Source organism: Budorcas taxicolor, chromosome Y (genome assembly GCF_023091745.1).
Source record: "Budorcas taxicolor isolate Tak-1 chromosome Y, Takin1.1, whole genome shotgun sequence".
NCBI classification, from domain to species: domain Eukaryota; kingdom Metazoa; phylum Chordata; class Mammalia; order Artiodactyla; family Bovidae; genus Budorcas; species Budorcas taxicolor.
In genome coordinates, this window is record NC_068936.1 from 7,906,583 (window position 1) to 7,925,785 (window position 19,203).

Consider the following 19,203-nt stretch of genomic DNA (forward strand, 5'->3'; position numbering starts at 1 on the left):
TGAACAAGCACTCAAAACAGGTTACAGAACTGAAATAAACACTGGATGGTGGTAAACGACACAGAGTTATGACCAGAGATGAAGAAGCAATGGAAACATCTCATGACAGTGAAATACTAGATGATGATAAACAGTATTAGTAGTGGCAAGCTGCATGCTCCAGAGATCAGGTTCAAGGTGTAACAGGTTTGCACTAGAATGTGGGCTTAATAAGTTTGAGATGCCTCCCCTAAAGTGCAAATTCAGCAGTTACCACAGCCTATCCTGGATCGTGATGTCAGAAGGGGTAAAATGAGAGCTGGAGGCTGCAAGCTCAGAATGTGCATGATGTGCACTAGAATGAGAGCTCATTGGTGGCTGATGCATGCATTAGATTGCAATTTCAGAAGTTGTGTGATGGGTATCCTCTATCACCCATGTTATAAAACCTCACACTCGTCTTCTATTTTTTACATATGGTACCGTACACATTTAAATGCGCTTTTCTCAAGTCATCCCACCTTCACCTTCTCCCACTGAGTCAAACGTCTGTTCTTGAGATCTTTGTCTCTTCTCCTGGCCTGCGTATAGCCCATCTTTCTAAATTCCACATATGTGAGTTAATATACAGTTTTATCTTTCTCTTTCTTAGTTCCTTCATTCTGTGTGATAGGTTTCGTGCTCTTCCCCTCATTAGAACTGACTCAACTGCATGACTTCTTATAACTGAGTAATATTTCTTATGTATATGTAGCAAAACTTCCTTAACAGTTCATCTGCTCATGGACATCTTGGTCACTTTCACATCCTAGGTATTGCAAACAGTGCTTCAATAAACATTGGAGTACTGTGTTTCTTACCATTCTAGTTTCCTTGAAGTTCATGCCTAAGAGTGGGATCGCTGGGTCATATGGCATTTCTCTTTCCAGCTTTCTAAGGAGTCTCCATAATGGTTGTACCAGTTTACATTCCCATCAATAGTGTAAAAATGTTCCCTTTTCTCCACACCCTCTCCTGCAATTATATTGTAGACATCTTAATGATGGCCAGTCTGATCAGTGTGAAATGATACCTCAATGTGGTTTTGATTTGCATTTCTCTTATACTGAGTGATGCTGAGCAACGTTTCTGTGTCTCTTAGTAATCTGTATATCTTCTTTGCAGAGGGCTTTTACCTATGTTTTGATTGGTGGTTTGTTTACTGAGTAGTATTTGTAGCTGAGTATTGAGATGCATGAGCAGCTTGCATATTTTGGAGACTAATTTTTTGTTAGTTTTTCAGTTGCTATTCATTTCAGTTCAATCACAGCTGAAGACATGTGGGACAATCCTGTGACATATTACCCGAGCAAGGAAGGTTCTGCCATGAGCGGTAACTCACAGAGACACATGTGGGGAGGATGTCTCAGTTGGGCCCTGAAGGGACAGCTGTGTCGTGTCCAGGACACTGTCCTTTCCCAAATGGGGATGCTAAGGCTCATGCAAGCTGGATGCAGAGCCACACTTTGGGTCCTGGACGTAGCACATGACCTGCTGAGACTGGGGGCTTTGGAATTCGTTGTGTCCGAGTGAAGCAAGTCTCCCTCAGTGCGATAGTCCTAGGTGATACTACTAGAAACAGGATGAATTAAGTACCTTTGTCAGAATCTTCTTTCCATGTGTCAAGCCATTCCCCAGCCTCATGTTATTCAATGAGTTTAAGATTGCCTGTGCCTTACACTCCCGCCCCTTACCCTGGGAAAGCCTACCATTGAAAGGGTGTCCTGTCCAGTGTCCCAGTGCACCTGTGTGCTGACCTAGCAATCTTCTGTGAATTTACACATCCACCAATCGGCGTCTCTTCACAACCACACATGCTGCACTGGAAGCTGCTTCAGGCTGCCTTCGGAAAATATGGAAATGCTCAGGGAGGAGGTGGACAGGGAGCTCCAAGGGCAGGACATGGTGCCTACTGACGCCATCTCCAACAGTGCTAGACATGGTGTCTTCAGCTCCTGAAACACCTGTGTTCCCTGTATACGTTTGTGTCTCTGTATCAAGCCTGTAATTGTATACACATGTATGCTTTTGTCGCCTGTGTTTATGTGTGTATGTGTGTGTGTGTGTGTCTGGTCCAGGGAAAAAGCAGAGATGAAGGGAACAAGAGAGGAGATGCCAAGCAACCAGAAGAGGAGACACAAGGCATCACAAGTCTGAGGGAGGTTGCTCACTGTATCTCTGCAGTGACCCTGTCCAGGATGGGAATGAGGAAAGGATGGCCAGTTAATAACACAGGAACTTGGCTCCAGAAATCTGCAATTAGACAAAATACAGAAACACACTCACCATTTCTACCATACTGTCGTATGTGTTTGGATCAGGTAGAGCGGGTGCATGGTCTCTGGATTCACCTAGGGCAAATCAGGTGGTGTGGGGATTTAAAACCACCGCCTGTGGAGCCCACAGTCTGTGCAGACATGAGCCATCCTGTGGAAATGGTGGGTGTGGATACAGAGGACCTGGGATAGTTTAGGAGGCTAAGGTCTTGCTGAGAAGGACAGAAACCTGAAGGAGAAAGAGACACAGATTGCCTGCTGCACTGGAGACTTGTTCCACACACATAAAAAGGAGACCCGGGAAGGTCCTGGACCAGTGCTGCCCAGGATCAGACCATCAGCCAGCACGCTCTCTCCATGAGGGTGGCACACACTGGCACGATGCAACAGAAAATGCAAGACATGCTAAGGTAGGTTGTCCGTTCAAAACCACAGGCATCGTAGGAGAGACAAGGTGTGAGCGTGGCATGCCTCCAGGTGCTTCCAGTCTCCCTGGTAGTGCAGAAAGGCAAAGAAGGTGCAGGTGTCGGTATACATGTGTGTTCCTCTGCCAGGGTGTGCCTATGAGGGAGGGAGCAGGGAGGAAGCAAGGATGGCGGGCTTATTGCATGTCCCAAGGAATCTCAGGAGAGTGGGAGACAGGGAAGCCCCTGGGGCATTTCAGGACCTGCTGGTTTTCAGGGTTTAGGGAAAGTCCTGCCAAAGATACCCAATGGCTCATGCTGAAAGTCCTGATGTAAATTCCTTCTTTCATCTGGGTCTTGCCCATGGCTTTGGGGGCCTGAGGGGCAAAGGTGTGTATCTGCACCTGAGAGAGGATTCTAGCAGTCTTGCTGGAGCAGGCTGTCTGATGTTTTCAAAGGGGATTTGCACCATTTGAAACTCAGAGGGAAGCTGCGTCCTGGATGACTGTCTTTGATATCCCTGTGCCCAACCGAGGACTGGCTTCCTAGGCACATGGGCTCTGTAGATAACCAGGGATGCCTGACTGCAAGAAGTACTACCTGGGCCTAATGAGACCCACTGAAAGAGAGTATTCACATTTAGCAAATCAGTGAGGGTGGGTGGAATCAAGCCCTCTTGTTCTTTTTGAGCTAGAAAAGCCGCTATCTGCCCAAGGGAGGCTTGATTTGTGGGCCCAGTAAGGGCAGGTTTCCCAGTCATCGTCTGTTTGGGGATTCCGTGGGTCAGGGAAGTCATAAACAGAAGGGACTACGTGTGGAAATGCCACCTTATCTTTATGGCCTCAGGTTGCATGCCTTGTATCAAAAGTGGCCCTTTATCTATGTGCTCCTTCCTCAATACATTGTTATGTATTCATTTATTTTTAAAGCTTTATAACTTTTTATTGAAATATACATATAGAAAAATACATAAATCATGAGTGTACAGTTCAATGGATACTCACAAACTAAACACATCCATGTAATTAGCATCCAAATCAAGAAAGAGAACATCACTGGCAATCCTGAAAACTCTCTTGTGTCTCTCCCAATCACCACACTCCAAAGATAACTAGGATATCTGACTTTCAACACACAGATTAGTTTTATCTCTTTTGGACCTTTACATGAATGGAATCTTGCAGTATGCATCTCTGTGTCTAGCTTACATTACTTAACATTATACTTAATGAGACGTATCTATGTTTTCCATGCAGCAATAGTTTGTTCATTCTTGGGCTACAGTTCAAAATCTTTCTTAAATCTAAATCTTGGCAAATTCATCTTTAAGAAGTAGATTGGAGATGCCCAGTTGGAGTTTTTATCATGGTCAGTTTTCACTTGACTTTCCATGTTTCAGTGAAGACAGTTTCTGCCTCTTTTTTTGGAACACTATTTCACAAGTCCTGACATGTAGAAAATGTTCCTGAGAGTCTGAATTTTCCTTCCCAAGAATCCTTTATATATTATCTAATTACTCTCCCTGGGATTATATTTTTCCAATGATAGAAGACTATTATTGTTCCCTCTTAGTCATCTTTTTGGCAGTAGTGCCTTTCTTCTTGCTTTTGTAGAAAAACGTCTAAATGCCTTTCTACCTTCTGCCATCATTTTGAAGTTTAGGGTCCAAACCCAACAGCAAAATTCCAAGGACCATGTCCAGCCAATGGAAACACACTGGGTTGTAAACAATCTTCATCCAAGGGAAGAATTTGTGGTGGTTTTTCTTTTTTTTTTTTTTAAATTTCTATAGTTTTTATTTGTTTTACTTTACAATATTGTATTGGTTTTGCCAAGCATAAGCATGAATCCTCACAACATTGGGTCACACAGAGGCCCATCACAGTCCCTGGGGGCCCTTGGAGGCTCGGGCATCTCTTTGGCCTTTTCCTGTTAAAGGGAGATAGCACTTGGAAACCCAGGTAGACAGGTGCACATAGAAAGCTACACAGATAGAAAGAACAGGGGGCCTCATTCAGAATGCTGTGGGCTGTAAGGGGTGGTAGGCTAGCAAAAGGGAAACGACATTGACCAGGAATGACCTAGATAGGTGCACAACAAGAAGACAGTTCTCCAAGTCAGCTGAGCCCATACGTCCTTGTTTTCTGGTCCCCTGAAGGATTGCACAGACAATGGATCAGAATAGTCTGACTGGGACTGGGAAGCTGCCCAAGGTGATAGGAGAATGCAGAATGCAGGTGCATGTCACTCAGCTGTCCAGGGTGAGCGTTTCCACCTGCCCAATTCTCTGCAGATCAGTCCCTGTCAGGAGCAAATGCCAAAATTTTGTAGCCTTTGAGGCTAAATCACAGAGTTAGAAGTGCAACCTGACATGATCGAGCATGTGAAAGAAAATAACCAGGACACAGAAACTCGGGTGGTTACCAAAACTCATGTTCCTGGAGAAGAAAGCTTGTACTTCTGCATATCTGCAAGTTTCCTGTCAGGGATATTAGTGTGTACACACGCATGTGTGTGCATGTGTGCGCACAAAATTGCCTGACAGTACGCTTGTGAATATGAAGTGTCGGAACTGACCTAGCCAGGTGATGGAAGTTGGATAGCGAAAACATGAAAGCCATAGGGAAAGGTACATACTCAGGCCATCAGAAGCACTGGAGCCAGGGTACCAATGCCTGTTATCTCACTGAGTGAGCAGTTTCTAAGTGGAATCACAGTGGTGCACCCAGGAAGCCTGGCAGAAAGGAGAGACAGGAAGAAATTGACTGGGGGCCACCAGTGAGAGTGCAGAGGATCCAAGACACAGAACAGGCTGCAATCCCAGACACAGAAGCCACAGTGGGTGACCCCAGAGCCCCCTGGACATGCAGCTACAAAGGCCTTTCCATCCTTCTCGAACACTGGGCATTCTTTCCCTGACCTTACCATGAGCATGAGCAACACTTGCCATTTATGTGAGGTTTCAGAAATGGACCAGCACGGCAGCATAGGCACTTACTACCTGCATAGTCTTCCAGTCTGAAACATCACTCTTTGTACTCTTTGCAGAAAGCATATACAGGGGGTCAGGACTATAGGATGGATGGCTTAGATTGATCCTGTTGCTGCTCCCAGCCCCACAGGATTGGGTAACTGGGCAGGCTGGTACGTGTTCTCAGATGGAGAACAGAACCACTTGAAAGGACCTTGATAGGGTAAATGGGCAGACATACATGTCTCCCGCACCAGTGAGTCACGGAACTTAACAGGGAGTTGTCCTTAGCGACTCACTGGCAGGAATTTGAACAAGGTTCAGGGAGCTTCCTCATGCCAGCAGAGCATGCTGCATTTTTCCCTCTGTGAAAAGTGTGGCCAAGCCACCTCAGGCCTGTGCAGGTTCATGTCTGTCCAGTGAGGGAGGGAGGGTTACCCGACCCCTTCTGTGGATCAGCAGTGACTGCCCACTGTTGGCTTTCAAGATTGAGAAAGCACTCTCCAAACCTGTGGACTAAAAATATCTGATCTCCCGTTGGTCCAACTCACTCAGGAGGAGCAGGGCTTGCCTTCACTCCAAGGATAAGCTTGTCCTATGACCGCTGGTGTCCATACAGTGGCAAATGGCAATGGCACCACTTAAAGAGATGGAGACACACAGACACCAGCCCTGGTACACACAGGGAAGGATTGCTCCAAACAGTGCTATGCCAAAGCAGAGACAAAGAGACAAAGAGAGAGCTCTGTACCCTAAGGTCCTGGTGTCCCTGAAAAAATGGAGATCAATGTGGCAAAAGGTGGGGTTTTTCCCTACTCCCCTAGCATCCAGCCAGCAACAGTCTGTCTGTCCCATGGAGAAAAGTATCCAGCCACTTGGCACCCCTGTGTAACCTTTGGATACTCAGGGAGAGCTCCCAGTTATTGAAGGTCCTGTGGGACACAGGTGTGTGCTGTTTGGATTGTGGATCAGGAATGTGCAGTTGGAATTTCCAGATCTAGGTGAATGACAGCGCCTGAGGTAGTAGCAGATGCAAAACCTGCTAGCTCTCTGGAGCAGAGTCTGGCCACGTAGTGGAGCTGGATCCCAGGAACCACGGAAGATGCCATCCGGTCTAGGGGCATGTCCATCGTGTCCTGTCCACTACCCTCTTGGCCGTTGGTCTAGATTTGGTCAGCTGCCTGTGCATGGCTCACAGCCTAGGGCCCCGCCTGTTTGGCTGATGTCCCAGGGCCTGTTCACCCTGTCCTGGGCTGCCACCACCAGTTTCTATAGTCACAGGCCACCCCCCACACACACCAGCCATAGCCTCTGAATCGTGCCCCATACTCCCCACGCCAAAAATGTTAGTGGGCCCCACAGGGTTACTGCACCCTGGGCCACCATTGCTCACCACTTGCTATGGTGCTATTATATCCTGTCTCAGCATCTGACCCAGGCTGGGGTCATGGTCAGAGCCAAGAGGAGTGTGAGAGGCAGTCAGAGGAATGCAGGAGCGTCCTGGGACCCCGGGCCTTCTTAGTTGTGAGCATGGGTGCTCAGGGGGATGGGGTCCCATGGCCTGTCCTGGTGATGCTGAGCATGGCTGGGACATTGCAGCCACCAGTGGTCACACCAGGTGAAGATGCCACCCTCTTTAGAGTGTAGGCAGGAGAGGACAGCGAGGCCCAGGTTGATGGAGTCGTGGCAGGGATCAGACGGGGTTTCCAGCTGCTTGCAGAGAACATCATTGAGGATGTGGAGGTTGTGCTGGATGAGTAACAGCCACAGGGGTCCTCCCTGAAGCTGGAGGAGAAGACGGTGGAGGAGCAGTGCCAGGAAAGGCCTGGAGGCCCGAGTGAGCTCCCGGCACTAGATGTGCTGCAGGCACTGGCGACCCTGCAAGTGGAACTGAGCTCTGAGCCTGAGAAAACCTACAGGGCCTACGTTCGGTTCATGTGCAAGAGCCATGAGAGGAGGAAGCGTGACTTGGCTCAGAAGAGTGCCATCATCCAGGGCATCCCTGGCTTCTGGGCCAATGTGGTATCCTTTCTGCTACTCCTTGTGGTCCGCTGCTCAGGAGGAGGGGGAGGTGCAGAGGCAGGAGCAGGAGGAGGGGTGGAGGTGAGGGGGCAGGATGGGTGTTGGTGGACCCTGAAGGAAGTGTGGTACTGGGCAATTGGCAGGCTCCAAACGCACAGCTGAGTGGAGTCAGGGCAGGGCCACACCTGTAAGTGTTGCAGCCATGACTCTGTGTGTCTACTTCAGGCCTCCATCTGAGGAGGAATAGCCTCTAAGTCAGAAATGACCAGAGACAGTACACCAGAGCCACCTTAGCTGACAGTTATTGTTGTAAAGGTGAATGATTCCGAAAATAACTGAGATATGGGAGACACACACACACACACACACACACACACACACACACACAACATATATACACATACACTAGCCAACACCAACCCCTTTGCTTTCAGACATGGTTTGTCACAATGACTGTAAGTCCTACCATGTATGCAGTGACATGCCACTACCCAGCATACACAGGTCTGAGAAATAATAGCTATCAGAAACAGCCCCTGCTTGGGGAATGCAGACCATCTCAGATGCAGGACACCATCAGTAATGTAGAGCCATGAATTTGTCTGATGGTATGGCAGGGCTCATCAGTTGTGGCTGGGTAAGCAGAAGTGCCCAGCATCCTTGAAGATGCCTGTTCCCGTGTCCTTCTTCCACCCCAGACTAGGGCTGATTCTCCTGGCTCTTCTTGGCCCACCATGTGGCATAAATGGCTCCTTGACCTCAAGCAGATTATGAACCACCCTCAAGCTTCTGTCATGATCAGCCACCAAGATAAAGACTTTCTCAGCTACATGATTGACTTGAATGTCAGTGAGGGAGACTGAGGACAGCTGGGAATGGGACTTGGTGGGGTGTGGGAGGATCATGTTATCCATGTTCCTACACTATGAGAGTTTGGAGAAGCTTCGTGGAAGCTGGTAATGCCTGCCTGGGAGGCAAGCTGAGGACCCTAGAAGCTTGCATGTATTCCCTCCTCCCTATCCTAGCAGGTACAGGTGCGAGCCATCCACGGTCATGCAGCAAGCTGATCTTTTCCTTTCGGGACCACCCCTATTTCTTGAAAACAGTGATCATTAAGGAGTATTATCTTGACATCACTGGTAAAACGTGAGTCCAGGAATGATGATTGTGTGTGTGCAGGGGTGTGGACAATCCACCTATGGGATCCACACCCATCTCCCCTCTCTTCCTGCAGGGTATAGGGGACATTGTTCCATTCCAGTCCATTGGTTCTGGGACTTTGAACAGGGAGCACCAGCTCCAGGATGGACACCAGGAGCCTTAACTTTCTCAACTGTTTGTCAGGCTACAACTTCCCAGGATCAAACAGGATTGCTGAGGTGGTATTGTTTTGGTCCTGCATACAGTTGATGATTGTTGTTTGAGTTCTTGGCTGCTCATGTGAGAGTTCCGATCCTGGTCAGCCCAGGGCTGACCTTGCTCAGCAGCAAAGTGTTGCCAGCAGATTTTCAGTGAAGATGAGTGGGATGATCTTCTGAAGGACTACCCCAGGAGAGAAGATTCTTCCATGACAGAAACAGGTGTGGTGAAGGGGTCTGGAGGTGAGCCAAGAAGGGACAGCTGTGTACTAACCGGGACACTGTCCTTTACCAAATGCAGATGCTCAGTCTCATGAAAACTGGTTGCGGAGTCTGAATTTGGGCCATGCATGTAGCAAGTGGCCTGCTAAAACTGGGGCTTGGGGATTCAATGTGTCCATCAGCGAAGCAAGTCCCCTCAAATCAGTTGTGGTTGCAGAGTGAGAGTCCTAGGTGATACTACTAGAGGCAGGGTGAATTAAGTTTCTTTGTCAGAATCATCCTTCCATGGGTCCTGCCATCCCCTGGCCTCCTGTTGTTCACTGAGTTTGAGATCGCCTGGGCACTTCACTCCTGCCCCTTACCCTGGGAAGGCCTATCATTGCAGGGGCATCCTCTCCGGGGTCCCAGTGCACCTGTGTGCCGACTTTGGGATCTTCTGTGAATTTCCACATCCACCACCCGGTGGCTCAGCACCACCACACATGCTACATTGGAAGAGGCTTCAGGCTACCTTGGGAAAATATAGAAGATCTCGGGGAGGAGGTAGACAGGAAGCCAGAGGACAGGACATGGTGCCTACTGACTCCATCCCCGACATTGCAGCGACCAACCACCCTTAGACTGGGGATGCCTCGTGCTTCCTCTTATGGTTACTCAGCACCTGCTCTCCTGTTGCCTTCATATCTACATCTTCCTTGGGCCAGACACGCACACACACACACACACACACAGAGCCAACACAAACACATGTGTGTATACAAACACATGCTCAGCATGGGAACACAAATACAAACAGGGAACACAGGCTCCTGAAACACCTTTGTTTCCCGTTTGGGTTTGTGTCCCCATGCTGAGCATGTGTGTGTATAAAAACATGTGCTTGTGTCATATGTGTTTGTGTGTGTGCATGTGTGTGTGTGTGTCCAGCCTAGGGCAGATGCAGAGATGAAGACCAAATACAAAAACACGCTCACCATTTCTACCTGGCTATTGTGTTTGTTTGGACCGGGAAGAGGGTTTACATGGTCTGAGGGTTCACCCAGGACAAATCAGATGGGATGGGTCTTTGAAACCACTGGCTGTAGAGCCCTCAGTCTGTGGGCACATGGGCTGTTCTGTGGAAATGTGGACGTGGCTATGGCAGGACTGGGGTGGTGAGGAGGCTAAGGTCCTGCAGAGAAGGGCAGACCCAAAGGAGAATGAGGCACAGATTGTCTGCTGCACTGGAGTCTTGTTCCACACACGTGAGGAGAACCAGGAACGTCCTGGGCCTGTGCTGCCCAGGATCAGCCCATCAGCCAGCACACTCTTTCCATGAGGGTGGCACCCACTTACATTATGTGACACACAACACAAGATGAGCTAAGGTAGGCTGTCCGTGAAAAACCACAGGCATCCTTGGAGAGACAGGGTGTGAATGTAGCATGCCTCCAGGAACTTCCAGCCTCCCTGGCAGTGCAGGTAGGCAAAGAAAGTGCAGGGGTGGGTGTCCATCATATGTGGCGCTCTGCCAGGATGTGCCTATGAGGGAGGGAACAGGGAGGAAGCAAGAATGGTGGGCTTCTTTCATGTCCCAAGGGACCTCTGGAGAGTGGGAGACAGGGAAGCCCCTGGGGTCAATTTGAAGCCTGCTGGTTTTCAGGGCCAGGGTCTAGGCAATAGCAGTCCTGCCAGAGATAACCAACCCATGGCTCGTGCTGAAAGTCCTAACGTGAATTCCTTCTTTCCTCTGGGGTCATGCCCCTGGCTGTGGGTCTAGACGGGCAAAGGAGCATGGCTGCACCTGAGGGAGGATTCTGGCAGTCTAGCTGGAGCAGATTCTCTGATTTTGTCAGAGCGGATCTGCCCCAGGTGACACTCAGATGGACGCTGCCTTCCCAGTGACTGTCTTAGATGTCTTTGGGCCCAACTAAGGACAGGCTTCATTGGCACTTCAGCTGTGTGGGCAAGCAGGTATAGCTGATTGTATGAAGACCTACCTGGCCTGTGAGAGCAACTGAAAGGGAGTCTTTGCATTTAGTAAATCAGTGAAGCATGGGTGGTTCAAACACTCTTGGCACTGTCACAGAGTTAGAAGTGCAACCTGACATGATTGATGAGCAAGTGAAAAAAAAAAAAAAAAAAAAAAACACCACAAATAGCCAGGACAAAGAAAGTCGGGTGGTTACCAAAAGTCATGTTCCCTGAAAAGAAAGCTTGTACTTCTGCATATGTGCAAGTTTCCTCTCAGGGACGTTAGTGTGTTCACGCATGTGTGTGCAGATGTGCCTGCCAGTACACTTATGAGTATGAGCTGTCAGAACTGACCTAACCAGATGATGGAAATTGAATAGCAAAAACATGAAAGCCATAGGAAAAGGTACGTAGACTCTAGCTAGCAGAAGAACTGAAGCCAGGGTACTTACTGATCCCCATTATCTCACTGAGTGAGCAAGTTCTGAGTGGAATCACAGTGGTACAGGAAGGATGCCTGGCAGAAAGGAGAGGCAGGAATAAAGTGCCTGGGGGCGACCAGTGAGAGTGCAGAAGATCTGAGACACAGAACAGGCTGCAATCCCAGACACAGAAGCCATGGTGGGTGAACCCCACAGCCCCTGCACACCCAGATACAAGGGCCTTTCCATCCTTCCCAAGTGCCAGGCATACTTTCCCTGACCTTACCATGAGCATGAGCAACCCTTGCCTTTTTTGTGTGGTTTCAGTGATGGACCAGAACTGCAGCATAAGCACCTGCTACCTGCAGTCTTCCAGTTTGAATCATCATGCTTTGTACTCTTTGCAGAACACATATATTGGGTATCAGGACTATAGGACGGACGGCTTATCTTGATCCTCTTGCTGCTCCGAGCCCCACAGGCTTGGGTGACTGGGCAGGCTTAGATGTGTTCTCACATAGAGAACAGAACCACTTTGAAATGGCCTCGATAGGGTAAATTGGCAGCCATGCGTGTTTCTGGCAGCAGTGTGTCATGGAACTTAATGGGGAGCTGTCCTTACCATCTCCCTGGCAGGTATTCAAATAATATTCAGGAAGTTCCCTCAGGCCCCAGGCCATGCCCCATTTCTCCATCTGTGGAAAGTGTGGCCAAGCTACTTGAGGCTTTGCAGCATTCACGTCTGTCTGGCAAGGGAGGGGGGGGTCGCACCACACCTTCTGCAGTTCAGCAGTGACCACCCACTGTTGATTTTCAAGGTTGAGAAACCACTCTCCAAATGTGTGGACTAACAAAGTCTGATCTCCCATGGGTGCAACTCACTAAGGAGGAGAAGGGCTTGCCTTCTCATATAAACTTCTCACATGAGCACTGGTGTCCAGAGAGTGGCAGACAGCAAGAGCACCACTTAGAGAGATGGAGACAGACACCAGCCCTTGGTACACACATAGAAGGATTGCCCAAAACAGTGCTATGCCAGAAGCAGAGATGAAGAGACACAGAGCGAGCTCTGTACCCTAAGGCTCTGGTGTCCCTGAACAGCGGAGATCAACTGTAGCAAACAGTGGGGTTTTTCCCTTCTCCCCTAGCATCCGGACAACAACAGTTTCTCTGTCCCATGGAGAAATGTATCCAGCCAAGTGGAGCCCCTGTTTATCCTTTGGATACTCAGGGAGAGTTCTCAGTCACTGAGGGTCCTGAGGGACACAGGAGTGTGCTGTTCAGACTGTGAAGCAGGAACCCGTCATTGGAATTTCCAGATCCCGGTCAATGACAGCGCCTGGGGTATCAGCAGATGCAAAACCCATTACCTCCCTGGAGCGGTATATGCCATGTGGGTGCAGCTGTAGCCCAGGAACCGTGGAAGATGCCCTACGTTTGAGGGGCATGTCCATAAGGGGGCCAGCCACCAAGCTCTTGGCCATTGGACTAGATTTGGGCCAGCAGCCTATGCGTGGCTCACAGCCTAGGGATCTGCCTATTCGGCTGATTTCCCCAGGGCCCGTTCACCCTGTCCTTCACTGTCTGCCACCCCTTTCTTCAGCCTCAGGCCACCAGACACACACCAGCCCCCACTTCCCTACCATCCCCCTCACTCCCCGCCCCCAAAGAGCTAGTGGGTCCCACAGGATTCCTGAAGCCTGAGCCGCATTTGCACACCACTTGTTGTGCTATTATGTCCCATCCCTTCGCGTCTGCCCCAGCCTGGGGTCATGATCAGGGCCAAGAGGAGTGTGAAAGGTGGTCAGAGGAATGCGGGAGCATCCTGGGATCCCAGACCTTCCTAGTTGTGAGCCGTGGTTTCAGGGCGCTGGGGTTGGTGGCCTGCCATCCTGAGGCTTTTTGAGTCTGGGCCTTGCAGCCACAAGTTGTCATGCCAGGCAAAGGAGCCACCCTATGCAGGGTGGAGGCAGTGGATGACAGTGAGCCCCTGTTGGATGGAGACGTGGTGGGGATTGGGTGGTTGTTCCAGCTGCTTGCGGAAGACGTCATGGAGGAGGTGGATGTTGTGGTAGATGAGTAGCAGCAATAGGGGTTCTCCAAGGAGCTGAGAAGATGGTGGAGGAGCAGGGCCAGGAAAGGCCCGGGAGCACTACTGAGCTTCCAGGGCAACATGCGCTGCAGGCACTGGCTGCCCTGCTGGTGGACCTGAGTTCTGAGCATAAGAAAAACTGCAGGGCCTACTTCCAGTTCATGTGCAAGAACCATCAGAGGAGGAAGCCTGACTTGGCTTGGAGGATCGCCATTATCTGGGGCATCCCTTGCTTCTGGGCCATAGCTGTATCCTTTCTGCTGCTCCTTGAAGTCTGATGCTCAGGAAGAGGAGGAGGCGCACGACCCTTTTCCCTCCTCCCTATCCTGGCAGGTGCTGTTGCAGAACCATCCATCGTCCAACTGCAAGTTGATATTTTCCTTTCAGGACCCCCCTACTTCTTGAACACAGTGACCACTAAGTAGAAATACCTTGACATCACTTGTAAAACGTGGTTGCTGTGGTGATGAGTGTGGGTGTGCAAGGTTGTGGATTGTCCACCTGTGGGATCCACACCCATCTCCCCTGTCTTTCTGTAGGGTATAGGGCACATTGTTCCACTCCTATCCACTGGTTCTGGGACTTTGAACGGGGAGCATCCAGCTGCAGCATGGACATGGCTGGTTGTCAGGTCACAACTGCTCAGAATCGAACAGGATTGCTGAGGTGTGGTTGCTTTGGGCCTGAACACAGTTAGCAATTCATTTTGGGATTCTTGGCTGCTAGCTCACCTTGCTCGTATTGCCAGCAGATTGTCAGCCAAGATGTGTGGGACGATTCCCTGAAGTAGTACCCTGGGCAGGAAGGTTCTTCCTTGAGAGTAACTGACAGAAACATATGTGGAGATGGGGTCTGAAGGTGGGCCCTGAAGGGACAGTCGTGTGATACTACAGGGACACTGTCCTTTCCCAAATGGGGATGCTCAGACTCATGCAAGCTGGCTGTGGAGCCAGAATTTGGGTCGTGCATGTAGCAGGTGACCTCCTGAGACTGTCTATTTGGGGACTTGGTGTGTCTGTGAGTGAAGCAAGTCTCCATCAAATCAGCTGTGGTGGCAGCACCAGAATCCAGGTGATATTACTAGAGGCAGTGTATATTAAGTATCTTTGTCAGAATTATCCTTTGTGGGTCCTTCCATCCCCTGGCCTCCTGCTGCTCACTGAGTTTGAGATCGCCTGGGCACTTCACTCCTGCACCTTACCCTGGGAAGGCCTATCATTGAAAAGGTGTCCTCCCCGGGTTCCCAGTGCACCTGTGTGCCGACTTTGGGATCTTCTGTGAATTTCCACATTCACCACTCAGTGTCTCGCAATCACCAAACATGCTGCGCTGGAAGCGGCTTCAGGCTGCCTTGGGAAAATATGGAAGAGTTCGTGGAGAAGGTGAACAGGGAGCCCCAAGGGCAGAACATGGTGCCTGCTGTCGCCATCTTTGACATTGCTGGCCTCAGTCGTCTTCACCTCCTGATACACCTATGTTCTCTGTTTGCAGTTGTGTCCCCGTGCTGAGCATGTCTGTGTATACTCACATGTGCTTATTTATGTTGGCTGTTATTGTGTGTGTGTGTATGTGTGTATGTGTGTGTGTGTGTAAGGCCCAGGGCAGAGGCAGAGATGAAGGCGGCAGGAGAGGAGGTGCTGAGCAACCAAAAGAGGAGTCATGAGGTGACCAGGCTGAAGGTGGTTTGTCGCCATATCTCTGCATTGATCCTGCCCAGGATGGGAACAAGGAAAGGATGGCCAGTGATAACTCCAGACTGTGGCTCCAGATATCTGTAATTAGACCAGATACAAAACATGCTCATCAGTTCTACCATGTTGTTGTGTGTGTTTGGACCAGGAAGTGGGCTACATGGTCTAAGGATTCACACAGAGCAAATCACGTGGGGTGGGGCTTTGAAACTACTGCCTGAGGAGCCCTCAGTATGTGGGGCTGTGGGCTGGCCTGTGGAAATGATGGACGTGGCTATGGCAAGACCCGGGATGGTGAGGCTAAGGTCCTGCTGAGATGGGCAGAGACCTGAAGGAGAAAGAGTCATAGATTGCCTGCTGCACTGGAGACTTGTTCCACACACATGTGAAAAGGAGAACTGGGAAGGTCCTAGGCCAGCGCTGCCCCGGATCAGCTCTGCAGCCAGCACATGCCCTCCCTGAGGGTGGCACACACCGGCACAATGTGACACAAAACATGAGACATGCTAAAGTATGCTGTATCTGCAAAACCACAGGCATCCTAGGAGAGACATGCTGTAAGCATGGCATGCCTCCAGGCACTTCCAGCCTGCCTCCCTGGCAGTGCCAAAAGGCGAGGAAAGCGCAAGCGGATTTACCTGTGTGATCCTATGCCGGGATATGCCTGTGAGGGAGGGAACAGAGAAAAGACAAGGGCGGTGGGCAAACTGCATGTCCCAAGGGACCTCCGGAGAGTGGGAAGACAGAGAAGCCCCTGGGGCAGTTCAGGGCCTGCTGGTTTTCAGGGTCCAGAGTCTAGGCAATAGCAGTCCTGCCAAAGATACCCCATGGTCCGTGCTGAAAGTTCTGACATGAATTCCTTCTTTTCTTTTGGGTCTTGCCCCTGGCTTTGGGGGCCTGAGGGGCAAAGGTGCATGTCTGCACCTGAAAGAGAATTCTGGTAGTCTTGTTGGAGCAGAATCTCTGATTGTGTTGTAGGGGATCTGCATCCAGGTGACACTCAGAGGGATGCTGCCTTCCAGGGGACCGTCTTGGGTGTCCCTGGGCCCAACCAGGAACTGGTTTCCTTGGCAACAGGTGCTGTGTAGGGAAGCAGGTATGCGTGACTGTAGGGAGTACTACCTGGGCCTAATGAGAGCAACTGAGAGCTTTGGCATTTAGCAAATCACTGAGGCATGGGTGTTTCAAGCCCTCTTGGTCCATTTGAAATAGTAAAGCTGCTTTCTGTCCAAGGGAGGCATTAGCTCTGGGCCCAGAAACTGCAGATTTCCCAGGGCATCATCTGTTTGGGGACTCCATGTGCGTGGGTAGTGTTAAACAGAAAGGAAGACGTGTAGGGATGCCACCTTACTTTTATGGCCTCCAGTTCCATTCTTGGTATCAGAAAAGACCCTGTATCAATGTGCACCTTCTTCATAACCTTGGATCAGACCCAGGCCTATCACAGTCTCTGGGGGCTTTTGGAGGCTCAGGCATTTCTGGCCTTTTCCTGCTACAGATAGCACATGGTGCCACAGGTAGATGGTGCACACAGAAAGCTACACAGATAGGAAGAACAGGGGGCCTCATTCAGAATGCTGTGGGCTGTAAGGGATAGTAGGCTAGCAAGAGGGGCACAACACTGACACGGATTGACCTAGATAGGTGCACACCGAGAAAGCAGTTCTTCAAGTCAGCTGAGCTCAGAGGTCCTTGTTTTCTGGTCCCCTGAAGGAGTGCACAGGCAATGGCTCAGGCCAACGTGACTGGTACTGTGAAGCTGTCCAAGATGATGGGAGAATGCAGAAGGCAGGCACATGTTATACAGCTGTTCATGGCAAGAACTTCCAACACTGCCTGCTGCTCTGCAGGCCAGTCCCTGTCAATAGCAACTGCCAAGGTTTTGTAACCTTTGAGGAAAAGGCAGAGTTAGAAGTGTAACATGACATGATCGATGAGGAAGTGAAAAAACAAGGACAAAGAAATGTGGGTGCTTACCAAAATTCATGTTCCTGGAAAAGAAAGCTTGTACTTCTGCATATGGACAAGTTTCCTCTCAGCGATATTACTGTGTACATGCATATGTTTGTGCACATGTGTGCATAGAAATTTGAGTGCTTACCAAAATTCATGTTCCTGAAAAAGAAAGCTTGTACTTCTGCATATGGACAAGTCTCCTCTCAGCGATGTTACTGTGTACACGAGCATGTCTGTGCCCATGTGCGCCTAGAAATTTGAGTGCTTACCAAAATTCATGTTCCTGGAAAAGAAAACTTGTACTTCTGCGTATGGACTACTTTCCTCTCAGCGATGTTACTGTGTACACGTGTATGACTGTGCACATGTGCGTGTAGAAATTTGAGTGGTTATCAAAATTTATGTTCCTGAAAAAGAAAGCTTGTACTTCTGCATATGGACAAGTTTCCTCTCAGTGATGTTACTGTGTACACGTGCATGTTTGTGCACATGTGCATGTAGAAATTTGAGTGCTTATCAAAATTCATGTTCCTGGAAAAGAAAGCTTGTACTTCTGCATATGGACAAGTTTCCTCTCAGCTATGTTACTGTGTACACATGTTATGTTTGTGCAAATTTGCCCGTAGAAATCCCTGCCAGTTCGCCTGTGAGTATGAGCCATTGCAATTGACCTAGCCAGATGATAGAAGTTGGACAGCGAAAACATGAAGTTCTTAGGGAAAGGTACATAGCCTCCGGCCAGCAGAAGCACTGAAGCCAGGGAATCGCTCCCCGTTATCTCACTGAGCAAACACGTTCTAAGTGGAATCACAGTGGTGCACCTAGGATGCCTGGCAGAAAGGAGAGGCAGGAAGAAAGAGCCTGGGGAGTGGGAAGAGGAAAGTCCCCTACACCTGCAGTTTATGAAAAGTAGAAATGTACCTAATGAGCTGGGAGGACAAACTGTACTTAATTAATTGAGTTATCTAAGAGGATTTCCATCTAAACAGCCAAAAGTGCTTCCTGGTTTCTTCTTCCTGCCTGTAGTAAAACATGAAGGGAATTTAAAAAAAAAAAAAAAAAAAGTTTAAGATAAAGACTATTAAAACAGGAGACAAAATTTGCTGATTTGGGAATTTTCCAGTCTATTAAGATGACAGAAAATGTTAAAATTAATGACTCTCAAGCAAGACCATATCCAGTGCATTGAGACTAGGTGGTCTAAATATAACATTTTATACCACCTATAGGCCAGTTCTTCATATTATTTTTTTTTAATAAACAAAGGTGCTCTAAAGACGAGTGTGACTGTAAAATTCTTTGTTAAGCTTCAGAAAGCTGGAAGGGGATGCCTCATTGCATTATTTAGCCAGGCCAATACCCTCCAAAGACTTTACGGGTGTCACTCAGAGATCATTTCAGTCACACAGTAAGACTTCTACCAAGGTTCAGGGTGTTATCCCTCAGCTATCTCAGCGGAAAACCAAGACAGAGTAAGCCTTATTATGAAGACATGTGTGATTGTGGCTTTGGAGTGGTGTGCTTTGCCATGAACACCAGTAAGATTATCAGGAGACACACCAAGTTTTTAAGATAGCATATTTAAGTTCAGCTCAGACTGAAAGGACCAGCAATAGTACACTATAAGAGCTCTGGACTTCTACCTTCTACAAGCAAGAAGCAGGCTAGGGAGACTGTTTCATGTAACCATATACTAGCCACCATTCATGCAATGGCATCATGCCAGGGGGTAGAAATAAAAAATCAGAGACTGAAGCCTAGGAAGTTTCCAGGCCTTAAATACTAATCAAAGCACTGCCCACAAGAACCCATGGGATT

At 49.1% G+C, this 19,203-nt stretch overlaps 1 pseudogene; it reads left to right on the plus strand.

The window, feature by feature from the left end:
- Positions 1 to 1,296: 1,296 nt before the first annotated feature.
- Positions 1,297 to 13,729, plus strand: LOC128070946 (testis-specific Y-encoded protein 1-like; annotated as a pseudogene).
- Positions 13,730 to 19,203: the final 5,474 nt, after the last annotated feature.